Source organism: Nanorana parkeri, unplaced genomic scaffold (assembly GCF_000935625.1).
Source record: "Nanorana parkeri isolate BGI_ZX_2015 unplaced genomic scaffold, ASM93562v1 scaffold32, whole genome shotgun sequence".
Classification (NCBI taxonomy): domain Eukaryota; kingdom Metazoa; phylum Chordata; class Amphibia; order Anura; family Dicroglossidae; genus Nanorana; species Nanorana parkeri.
The window spans coordinates 90,743-99,947 of NW_017306300.1; the positions used below are offsets into that span (position 1 = coordinate 90,743).

At 37.1% G+C, this 9,205-nt stretch overlaps 1 protein-coding gene across 2 annotated transcripts in view; it reads right to left on the reverse strand.

Moving 5' to 3' along the window:
* The window catches only part of A1CF (APOBEC1 complementation factor), a 47,019-nt gene extending 38,531 nt beyond the window's left edge, over positions 1-8,488 (reverse strand). For both annotated transcript variants that reach the window (XM_018568539.1, XM_018568531.1), the window contains exon 1: positions 8,407-8,488. The gene's annotated coding sequence lies outside the window, so the exon portion shown is untranslated. The remainder of the gene's footprint in view (positions 1-8,406) is intronic.
* Between the last annotated feature and the right edge of the window lie 717 nt (positions 8,489-9,205).

A 9,205-nucleotide genomic window follows, 5' to 3' on the forward strand; every position in this document is an offset into this window, starting at 1 on the left:
GGGGGGGTGAGGGGGGGCATCAATGATTACGATTTTCTAACCTTCTTGATTGTTACCACTGAAAAAGTGGTTGGTGGCATCTAAAAAGACATATGATCCTTATAAGAACCAAGACTCAAGACACAATTTGTGAATAACCCTTGTGAACATGTGTGTGAGTTATATCATCCTGGGCCGGTCAATTAAGATAGCCAAAGATGCTGATGTAGGGGAGGCATGTACTGTATAATGGATTCTAATTCCACTTTAAGTTATATCAACTACATTGTTATTTATCCATATAATGAGCTTATTTTCCTGCGTGTAACCAAACTTTTTATTTTTATTTTGTGTGCATCCTCACTTGCTCCCTAATAAAACATATGAGCACATAAAAACAAAATGGTATCTATAAACTTGACTTAATTATTATGAATGCATTATCTAACAAGGAGTTATGCTGACATGCAAAGAGGAGACAGGGTAAAGGTGCCATCAGCAACTCCTTTATGAGTCTTATCAGCTGGCCAAAATCTGGTTGGACATTTATTAGCATACTGTTGCAAATCTTTCTGGTTGCCAAGAAACACAGACATGCACATTCACAATGTATGAGTGAACGGCACATCCTCTTTCCCATCTGTCATCTTGGGAGAACCATAAAAACTGTATGTAATATTCCAGTCACACTGACGGATATTCCCCCCACCTGGAGATCCACTGCAGTCCAGACTTAAAGTGACATTAAACCCTCAGATTTTTTAACATAAACCAATACTATAATGTGTGCCTTACTGTAATCCATGGTTGTTTCCCTTCACTTTGCTGCTCTTCCTTTTAAATCCTCATGTCTTCTCATGCTTGGGGAGAACTTCCCTTTGCAGCTGAGTGCCTCTTCCTGTAGTGCTGGCTCAGGTTGTGAACCTACACACAGACACCATGTATCCATTTCAGAGACAAGGCAGTCTGCTGCAAAACAGAAGTTCTGCCCACCATGAGAAGAGATACAGATTTAAAAGGAAAAGCAGCAAAGAGACGGGAAACTACCATGGGTTACAGTAAGGCACACATTACAGTATTGGTTTATGTTAAAAAATCTGAGGGTTTAATGTCACTTTAAGGAAGCTGCAAACTGATTGATAACTATGGGCTACAGCCCTCTGCACACATCTGTTGTCTTGCCTACTGTGTATGAATAAAGCATGAAAGTGCACTAAACCATATTTGATCTGCTGAGCATTCTTTTTCTGTTGTCTGCCTTGTTAAAATTACCCCAGCAAATGATGGAGGACCGCAACATGGCACCAAATTCCCGGGAGGGGACCACAGTCTACTTACAAATAAGTGGAACAATGTTTAAATGTCTTAACAATACTGATACACAATGCTTACCAGAAAAGTACTACAGTCTGCTAATGATTGTACAGTTAGATCTTTCCAGAAACTTTACATGTATTTGGACTCTGTTCTGTTCTGAACAAATCATAAACAGCAACCAGAAAGTAATAAAAACAAAATAACATAAGATCAGCAGACAGAAGTGCTGCTTTTGCTTCGAAAAATGAATAAATAGATGAATAGATTAAAATAGATTAAAATAGATTCATAGAAATATTCATTAATAGATAGTATATGAATGGCGTTCCACTTTAAACTTTATATAAAGGTTTTATGTCAAAGGGAGAATTTAATGAAAAGGACTGCCAAAAAGTTTTAAAACGGTAGTGTTTAAAATGTCAATAATAATCTGTAAATATATAGACATACAGTTATTCATCAATTGCTGCAGCGGAATTCCCCGAAAGCCATCCTGAATACCGAGCCATACTGTTGACAGAGCCATTATTATTCTCATAAAGAACTTTGTGCAGCAGGCAGCTTCTGTCATAGTATAAATATCACGTGACATCATTTAGCTGGTGCAATCAATAACCAGGTCAAACCTTGTGCACATAACAGTTAGCATGTTACATACTTGTTGAAAAACTTCAGTATTCCCATTAAGACCAGGCTGATGTTCGTCAGGTCTTCAGCTGATGACATTTATTGGCCATTAAACAGGAATATATTGTTTTTTTAACAAGTGAGCACAACAACGATTCTGCCCTATTTGTTATGTTAAGAAAAATAACAAAACGTCTTGCTATTATCCTGCCATTTACTGTCATTATCCATAGATTGCAATATTGTATTTTTATCAACACTGCCGGGCTACTGCTAGGCCTCATGTACACGGGGCTATTAGCTGCGACTAATGCTTCCTGCGACAAAAATCTGCGGATTCTTGTGGAAGTAATTCTAGGTGTGTCCATACAGATGTGGCCGATATGCCCATTCAAGTGAATGGCAGGCTGACAATGGCCGCACCGTCAGTGGCTGTCCACATGTTATCATACATTGATTGATTTGCTGCAGTTTGGGATAGATGCTTGTCCCTGGACTCAATCTGTCTGCATCCAGGGACAAGCATCTATCCTGGAGCATCTGTATGGACCCACAAGGCATTCCTGCTGCAAGAATACTCAGCCGCTGCTAGTAGCCCCTTGTGCATGAGGCCCTAAAATTCATAACCCCTTATCTCATGAGCATCAATCAAAGATAAGTGGTGGGCTAGACTCTAAATATTAAAGAATTTTCAGTTTAAATTCAAATACAATCTATGTACATCAAACCAAAAATATGTATAAAAGTCTTACAATTCATTTTTAGCATTAGTAGCCACATCCTGAGTAGAATAGTTTGTCTGCTGCAAGCAGCTGCAGAGTTGAACCCTTGCTTTCTGTGTGGTCCAACACATCCCCTGGTAGAGCTCTCTCTTCAGCAGGGAGAATGTAAACATTCACTCATCTACATAACAACTCTCACAGCTTCGTTATATTTAGTCATATGAACAGCTCTGCCATTATGTACTTTAGAGACCGGAATTCTACAGAAAAGTGTAAAAGTTCCATAAGATTAAATACATCAATTAGCTTTTTTTTCGATTTCACATAAATATATACATGGAGAAAATGTTTGGAGAGACAGGATATAAAAGTTTGATATGCTAGCTTCAGTCTCTGGGAGTCCAATGCTGCGAAGTAAAAACAACAGCTTTGCAGACAATCTAACAAAGGTCAAAACTTTCCCCTAACATTTAACACTCCTCTACCTTAACATTCTTTTTAAACAAACTTTTAACACGTACATCAATCCCTCCCCCCCATCCTACCAATTTAACAGCTTTTGTACCAAACTAATCGTGCACTGAAAGTCAACAGTGCCAATGCAAAAGCAAATGCTGGCTGAGATCCTGGTGCCAAAAACTAATGATCCATCAAAAGTCCTAACAACTGTGTAGTGTTAATTAAAAAAGTTAGTGAGTGGTGAGTGGAGTGGAACTTTTTTTCTTGATGGTCAAATGTGTAACTATTCCTTAAGGCACCCCCCTGTCCTCATTTTCTTCAATATTAAATGTCAGTATACCCTTGTAAAAACTGGAATGCAAAAGAGTTGCATATGCTCATTATCACTTATGGAAATGTTCCAATATGTTCTTACATTTCTGTAATTAATCAGCAAAAAGTCAATTTTCTCTGCTTAGGTGCTCTATGGTTTCTTGTTTAGCGAATAGGACAAAAGTCGCAGTAAGTTGGGATCGGTCAGTGATCAAGATCAGAAGAAGTAGATTTCTTAGCTACTGTTATAAATACGATTTTTCCTTCCATTTTACTGAACACGGACAAAATAGTTTAAGCCAGCCGTTGCCAACCGGTGGTCCACAAGAAAATTTTGCTAGTCCCCCGGCCCTTCTGATGCCGTGCAGGCTGGGCCGTCATTGAAGTGGCACGGAGGCTCCGGGGGCTGCCTCTCACTGACTCAAGCATTGTTTCCTTATATATAAATATATTCTCATATGTGCATGTTTGTATATATATTGTATACATATATACACACACACATATGAGAATATATTTATATATGAGGAAACCAAACATATGAGAATATATATATTTTTAGAAAATTTTTTATTAGTGGTCCGCGGGATTTAAAATGATGAATTTAGTGGTCCATGAGGTCTGAAAGGTTGGTGACCGCTGGTTTAAGCAGATCATTTAGTAATCCTTATCGTTGTTCTATTTACTGGTCTACATCTACCACCTACTTCATAATCCAGATGTATCTTATCTTCAATCAGTAAGATATGTTGTTATAATGCTGTTCATCCCATGTGGTGCTGTCTCCAAGCTGTGCTATATGATTACCTCACCATGTCCTGCTGGATATTGTCAACAGTGCTTATATCTAGATATCTCGCACCATGTGATAAGACAACCTTCAGAGTGCCCAAGATCTTTGTATGTCTTTGTCAGTTCTGTAATTCACTAAATTCAACATTGTGGTCTACACATATACACACACATGTACACACACACTGTAAGCAATTTATTCTACCAGTGGTACCTGAGGTTAGGGTGATACTGCTAAGGTTCAAGACAGGGTTGTAATGGTTAGGATTAAAGAAGAGTTTGCATTAGGGTCACTGAGAAGTTTATTGTGAGAGTTAGTGTTAGGGTTTCAGGAAATGTTAGTACGGTGGTTAGTGTAAGAGTTACAGGGAGGATTCATGTGAGACTTAGTGTTATAGGGAGGCTTAGTGTGTTGGTTATTGTTAGAGTCACAGAGAATATTAGTTTGATGGTTAATGTTAGGGTTGCAGGGAGGATAAGTGTGAATTTAGTGTTACGGGGAGGATTAGTGTGAATTTAGTGTTAGGGTTGCAGTGAGGATTAGTGTGAATTTAGTGTTAGGGTTACAGGGAGGATTAGTGTGAATTTAGTGTTAGGGTTAAAGGGAGGATTAGTGTGAATTTAGTGTTAGGGTTAGGGGGAGGATTAGTGTGAATTTAGTGTTAGGGTTACAGGAAAGATTGGTGTAAATGTAGTGTTATGGTTACAGGGAGGCTTAATGTAAATTTAGTGTTAGGGTTACAGGGAGGATTCGTTTGAATTTTGTGTTAGGGTTACAAATAGGATTAGTATAAATCTAGTGTAAATCTAGTGTCAGGGTTACAGGTAAGATTGGTGTAAATGTAGTGTTATGGTTACAGGGAGGCCTAATGTAAATTTAGTGTTAGGGTTACAGGGAGGATTTCTGTACATTTAGTGTTAGGGTTACAGGGAGGATTAGTGTGAATTTAGTGTTAGGGTTACAGGGAGGATTAGTGTGAATTTAGTGTTAGGGTAACAGGGAGGATTAGTGTGAATTTAGTGTCAAGGTTACAAGGAGGATTGGTGTAAATGTAGTGTTATGGTTACAGGGAGGCTTAATGTAAATTTAGTGTTAGGGTTACAGGGAGGATTTGTGTACATTTAGTGTTAGGGTTATAGGGAGGATTTGTGTGCATTTAGTGTTAGGGTTACAGGGAGGATTTGTGTACATTTAGTGTTAGGGTTACAGGGAGGATTAGTGTGAATTTAGTGTTAGGGTAACAGGGATGATTAGTGTGAATTTATTGTCAAGGTTACAAGGAGGATTGGTGTAAATGTAGTGTTAGGGTTACAGGGAGGAATTGTGCACATTTAGTGTTAGGGTTGCATGGAGGTTTAGAGTGATGGGGGGCTATTGCAGGACATTGCTGTCAGGGCTGCGAAAAACTACCTGCACCAAACTCTACCTGTACTGACACATTGAAAAAAGCCTGTGCCAAGAGAAAAATGTAGGATGCCATTGCTAATCTTCAAAAATGGTTGCCTGTCATGCTTATCCTCTGGCTTTGATACTTTTCTATGCAGCAAGTTAAGCCACAACTCCTGATCTGAATATCTATTTCTGGTTAGCGACTTAGTAAATATTAAGCATTACCTGCGTTGTGATGCATTGTGAATGCCTTGGACAGCATTGCGCTGTGATATAATGATGCCTGCAACACTTTAACGCAGCTCAACACAACGCAGCGCACAGGTGTGAACTACATCTAATGAAACCAAGGATGCTTGCCTTCTGTTTGCATTGGCCACCGCTGCACAACACAGCACAACGGCTCCGATGTGAACCAGCACTAATGGAGGGTAATGGCTTTATACTTCTGAGCCGTGGTGTAAATAAACACTACATACACAAATGCATCACATACATTTGTCAGTACGTACAACACTTTTAGCTATAACATCAGGATGCTTCTATTGGAGCAATGAGTAGAAAAAGAAACATTTTCAATTTGAAGTTAAGAGTTACTCCACAGGCCTACTGTGTTAGGATGATCATGACCATGCACAGAAGGCTTTGACAGACAATCATCCCATGTTACACCTAAGAGATTGACTTTTGTCCTGTATATATGACAAAACCGATTCCCAATGCTGAATAATATTCAGTGCAGATTGATATCCAGTGAGCTCAGGGATGACACTAGTGACATCATCAGAGAGCAAGTCTTGCAATCCACCCTGAGAAAACTATAGTATGTAAATATGATTGACCACACGGCTAGTTGTGGTTTAACGCATACCAGATATTTACTACACTATGTGTAATTACTGTACAAATCAACACAAAACAGATATTTACTATTATATGTGCATTTGCTGTGCAATTTAGCATAACATAACAATGTGACTAATTTTTTTAACCATTAAGTCCACATTGAGGGTTTTTTTTTTATCGCCAACTGCATGTTATGGACACTTTAGATAGTATAGCAGTATATAGCTAGACTCATGTGGCATGTATACATAAACTGTGGGTATATACTTGGCATTTGTAGACAATTAATAACTAAAACTATATATATTCCTGTCTGTGTACTTGCAAAATTGCACCATTTATTGGTAACTTTATTGTTATTGACAGTGGATAAAAAAAAATCTTGCTTCATATGTATTACATATCATTACATAGATAAAGGAGGTCACCAACCTTGTGGACTGTAGCATTTTGCATTAACATATGCATAGAGCTTTATTCCTTTTTACAGAACAGCTATTATCATTTTTAATGTGTGGCTTTCTTACCCCCATAAATTCAGTTGATAATTAACAGAGCAAACAAATATATATATGAATTAAGCTCACTGATTTTGCACCCTATATAAAGTTTATCTATGTTAACAATTTTAATAAGTTGTTTCATTCAGGTTTTAGCCCCATAAATGTATTATTGGAATACAATTATATCCGACATATTTCTAATTAGATCATACAAGCTTTTTATTTGTTTATTTTTTTTACAGCTTAAATTTCTGTTTCACTGCAAAGATACATTGCGGGCCTCAAGCATAAGGTAGTAGAGTGAATATAACTGTAACATAAATTTGCAATTCAGATTGTTTACACTTTTCTTTAGTACAGACCAGCAAGTTAAATATATAAACAAACAGCATTTGCCTTCCTAGGCCTGTATTAGTAACCCCATTCAATAAAACTAAATGTGTTTGCACATTTATAAATTTAAAAAGGATATGAAAAAGGATGTCATATTTAATGTATACAAAATATGCTAAGTATTTCCTTTTAAACCATGCATACTCTCGATCAAAATGAAATAAAAATAAATAAAATATGATTTAAAAAATCATGACATTAAAAATCAAAACATAAATGTGTGTTATAGCTGAGAAGACAGAAACAGGAACCATACCGCACTCCTTACCGGGATTCCCACTTGATGAAGATGGGTGCTCGAAATGACTGCGGATGGCACCGCCACATTAAAAAAAAATCTTATTATTAAAAAAATATATATCTTACATATTTAAAATTAGATCAGACAACCTTTTTATTGTTTTAATTCTTTACCCTCATATCTGCTTATATATCTATATTTCACTACAAAGATACATTGCCGGCCTGAAAAATAAGGTGCATTTCTGATTACTATACCTCTCTTTTTTCTTTCTTTTACCTGGTACAGACCGAAACGGCTAAATATATATACAAACAGCATTGGTAACCCCATACAATAAAACTGAATATGTTTACACATTTACAAATGTTTATTTGTAGCTGAGAAAATGTCAGGATGGTCTTGTTATATTATTATTATGATTATTATGATTATTATTATTTTAGGTGCAGTTATCAAGAAGTCTATGACATTATGTTCAACTTAAAAAATGACTGTATGAAAATGTTTATTTGAATTAATTACATGACAATTTAAAATTATGCATCTGTTATCCATTTGATTTCAGATCTGAGCATTCAAAGATGCTTGTTGCCTTTCTCACAATGTAAAATACTATAACATATATTATGTATAGCAAACATGCAGTTTTTTTTACACAACATATTGTTTACACGAAGAGAAACCATTCATACAGTTCTGATGATTCCGAAAATGCAGCGTTCAAGATTACAGTTGTGTACACATTTTGTTTTACAGACTTTTTATGCTAGCTTCACTGTTTAAAGATCTATTTTACAGGTTTAGAATAAGCTCGAAGCTTACCTGAGCAATTTCAGAGATCACCACCAGCAGGTTCTGCTTGATTATGGTGAATTTGAGACGTGTACCTCTGGTTATCCCTTAATCATATCAAACTCCAAAGGTTCATTGGCCCCAGGTTTGGTTTACAATCCTCGCAGGTTAAACGTTAACTTTCTCTATCTCTTGGTTGTATAGCCCTTTGACCAGATAATTAGGCTGAGCCGCAGAAAGCATCATCAGAAAACGACAATAGTGACAAGGCTTTAAAACAAGACAAGAGATTTTTTTTAAATAAGATAGATAAATATTACCAAAACAAAGGGTGTCAAAGGCATTTACATTTCAAGAAAAAAGCAAGAGATAAGTGACCTGCTTCCTTTCTCTCTAATTTTAAAGGCTAGCTATGTGCATAAAAACATGCCCCTATCTACTGGAAAATAACTGAGAAAAACATATCAGAGATATTTTCAAAGTGTCCACCTTTTATGCTTTGAAGATAACTAGACTGAATGTGTCACAGCTCCAGGTACTGTATAAATCTGGAGGAAATGAAATGTGGTTTTGTTGTCACACAGCAGCCAATCAGATTCTTGCACTAATTTTTGCCTGAAATGAATAGTACAACTGTAATATATTTGCTGTGGGCAAAATTCCATGCAGGAGTATTTCCTGAAAGCAGTGGGCCTGTGTGCAAGGTTTTTAGTAGGGTTTGGTCTGAACCTGAGTTCCTCTGAACCCTGAAGGAGCTTCTCCCGAACACAGAAGGAAGCTCCTTGCATGCCGCCCAACCAGCTGTGGGTGGGGGAGCTTGATGTAAGCA